This window comes from Asparagus officinalis, chromosome 9 (genome assembly GCF_001876935.1).
Source record: "Asparagus officinalis chromosome 9, Aspof.V1, whole genome shotgun sequence".
Classification (NCBI taxonomy): domain Eukaryota; kingdom Viridiplantae; phylum Streptophyta; class Magnoliopsida; order Asparagales; family Asparagaceae; genus Asparagus; species Asparagus officinalis.
Genome location: NC_033802.1, coordinates 60,345,671 through 60,347,766, shown reverse-complemented (window position 1 = coordinate 60,347,766; position 2,096 = coordinate 60,345,671).

Below are 2,096 nucleotides of genomic sequence, written 5' to 3'. Positions count from 1 at the left end.
TGAATTGCAGTATCTTCTTCCATCTTCAACGAGCAAAGCTCCATCCACAAACACAATCGGTTGGTCATCGAATTTGATGCATAAATCCCCTTGAACCTTTCCTATAACCTCCTTGGTAAGGTCTCTTGTATAACACTATACTTGATCTCGGGAGCGAGTGCCAAACAAATTGTGCTAACCGTCCTCTTTTGTATGAAACTCCATTCAACATCCTTCAATCCTTCAAGTTTCTTCTCCTTCAAAGCTAGATCAACACCCTGCTGCACAAGAATATCTTGAATCGTGCACTGCCATACTGTAAAATTTGTCTTTTCCATGAATACCAAAATATCAAACTTCAGACCCGAAGAAGTCATCATCCTCTAACCATAATTAAAATTCAAATCAATCACTATAGAGATTGAATTTGATAAAACCAACATCAAAAACAAACTCAGCACGTCGAAAAACTCTAGGAACGACTCCTAGATCACTAAAATACGCCTCCAGATCCTTAATCAAAAGACAAATCAATATTTTTTTTGTTTCCCCCAATATCGATCACCGTGTTTTGACCGCTAACACCTTCACCAATCGCACACCTGTCAAACCTCCACGAACCGTCGAACCCCGCTCTGATACCACTTGTTAGGATTTTTAGATCTCACAAAAACCCCGAAAACCACCAAACACATCAATAGAATCGCACGAGATTTAACGTGAAAAACGCTCAACAGGGAAAACCACGGGATCAAAATCATTCCACTATCACCTCCAAATTACAATCTTTCACACGAATAAAGATTACCAAACTCTCTCTCACATAATACTCTTGAACCCGGTTACACCCTCTAAAACCCTGATTATAAGAATATTGTCTCTCTCCTTTTCTCTACTCTGAAATCCTAGAATATGACGCTTTATTTAAATACACATCTCTTGCGCACCAAGTTAACTTGGTCTCTAAGAAAACTATTAGAATTGGGCCTAGCCTTCAAACCAGCATGAGTTTGAGTTGGTACCCAACAAAATAAATATGATAAAATCGTGCAACTTTAGACTGATTATTTATCACTTACTAAATACAAGAATCATTTCTAATTCTAATAACTATTTCAGAAGAATATTTAAAATTTATTTAAAAAGGTGATTGTAATGTAATTTACAGATCCTAACTATACGCCTATGGAGAACACAAAGCAAGAAAAAAAAAATTAGATGACATTAGTCAAATCATTTTGTTCTGAGTCATGACTCTTGTACTGGCCTAACTTTAACTAATTTGATTTTTGAAGAATATTTGAGATTCATAATACTACTCAATTTCTAGCAACTCATTTCTTTACAGCAGAGAATTCATATCACTGTATCTGACACAAACCCGACCCGTTGCAATGCTGGTTCTCCTCTTCCATTCAAAATTCTTCCGTAAATACCCCTCCAAATCTCGAAGTATTTCTCGACGCTTAAAAACTTCTCTCTTTCTGTCTCCTCTCCCTTCAGGTCTCTTCTTCGTCTTCGTAATTCATCTCTTTCATTTGTAGAAAAAGGGCAGCATTGGAGTACAATGGCTCACTCCTTCCCAAGATACCCCTATGCTTCCCATTTTGCCCCCTCTCTTCCCAAAAACTACAACGTGGCTCTTTATTTTACGAAAAAGATTCACCTTTTCCCGTACAAAATCCAATTTTTCAAAATGGGCTCTCATCCTCTGTTTTTTTTTGAAGAATTTATGAACATGAGCTTTGTCATTTTATCTAACATGTTATTTTCCACAATGTTAGTTTTTGAATTAAATATTAGTAAGATTGTGTTTATAATGTGATATTGAAAAAAATATGTATATACCCTCCTTTGCATACGAATTTCATACAACAACCTTGAGGAGGCTATAGTTCAATTTGGAGGTGTTTTTCTAAACAACATCATTGGAGGGTTTTTTTCTCGACATCTGTTTTATTTTTTCAAGAATTTATGAACATGAGCTTTGTCATTTTATCTAACATGTTATTTTCCCCAATGTTAGTTCTTGATTTGAATAATTGTTAGGTTGTGTTTATAACATGATATTGGCAAAAGTTTATATATGCCCTCCCTTGCATAGGAATTTCATATAA